This window comes from Schistocerca cancellata, chromosome 3 (assembly GCF_023864275.1).
Source record: "Schistocerca cancellata isolate TAMUIC-IGC-003103 chromosome 3, iqSchCanc2.1, whole genome shotgun sequence".
Lineage (NCBI taxonomy): Eukaryota > Metazoa > Arthropoda > Insecta > Orthoptera > Acrididae > Schistocerca > Schistocerca cancellata.
Window position 1 is genome coordinate 808,808,340 of NC_064628.1, and position 1,240 is coordinate 808,809,579.

At 52.6% G+C, this 1,240-nt stretch overlaps 1 non-coding gene across 1 annotated transcript; it reads left to right on the forward strand.

The window, feature by feature from the left end:
• Positions 1–223: 223 nt before the first annotated feature.
• On the forward strand, positions 224–298 carry Trnal-caa (transfer RNA leucine (anticodon CAA)). The gene has a single exon. It is a non-coding gene; the product is annotated as a tRNA-Leu (tRNA).
• The last annotated feature ends 942 nt before the right edge of the window (positions 299–1,240 follow it).

Consider the following 1,240-nt stretch of genomic DNA (forward strand, 5'->3'; position numbering starts at 1 on the left):
GGAGATTTCACTCTGCAGCGGAGTGTGCGCTGATACGAAACTTCCTGGGAGATTGAAACTGTGTGCAGGACCGAGACTCGAACTCGGGACCTTTGCCTTTCTCGGGCAAGTGCTCTACCAACTGAGCTACCCAAGCACGACTCACGCCCCGACCTCACTTCCGCCAGTACCTCGTCTCCTACCTTCTGGCGAAAGTAAAGCTGTGAGGACGGGGCGTGAGTCGTGCTTGGGTAGCTCAGTTGGTAGAGCACTTGCCCGCAAAAGGCAAAGATCCCGAGTTCGAGTCTCGGTCCGGCAGACAGTTTAATTCTGCCAGGAAGTTTCATATCAGCGCACACTCCGGTGCAGAGTGAAAATCTGATTCTGGAAAGATCCCCTAGGCTGTGGCTAAGCCATGCCTAGGCAATATCATTTCTTTCAGGAGTGCTAGTCATGCCTGGTTCGCAGGAGAGCTTCTTTAAAGTTTGGAAGATAGGAGACGAGGTACTGGCGGAAGTAAAGCTGTGAGGATGGGGCGTGAGTTCTCCTTGGGTAGCTCAGTTGGTAGAGCACTTGCCTGTGAAAGGCAAAGGTCCCCAGTTCGAGCTCGGTCCGGCACACAGTTTTAATCTCCCAGGAAGTTTCATTCTGCCTTCTTCCCAGCGCTGGCTAGCTGCGACCGTGCTCTGCTTAAAAGCGCGAGGTGGCACGTCAGTGCCCGGCAAGGAACTTCCTGAGAGCAGGTCCTGGCGTTGTGGAAGGGTGCGGCAGCCTTGTATCTCCACAGCACAAGGTAGCTGTGGACAACTCTCTGAGCCCCAGCTCTCTCGATGAGAGATGATGCGCTTAGGCTCGATCCCAGAATACTGCATACCCCTGTATTCAGTTGCCAAGATGACGTGAATGGGGAAGACTCAACAGAAACATGAAGGACGCGACCAGCAGGACTGTACCTTTTAAATCAGAAGTCCCCTCCATGGCCAGACGTCTGTGGACTTGTAGCAGTGGACTACAAGTTTGTGGCAGCTTTTGAACTGTGGCAGCATGTTGAATTCACCAGAGCATCCTGCAGCTTAGTAGAGCTGGCTTTACGTCGGTGCCGGCCATTGTGGCCGAGCGGTTCTAGGCGTTTCAGTCAGGAACCGCGCTGCTGCTACGGTCGCAGGTTCGTTGAAAGGTCTCTGTTGGATTCCTTTCATGTTTAATTTCTTAAATCTGTTGCCATTTATGGAATAAATTCCTCTTCTTAATGTACTGTGGC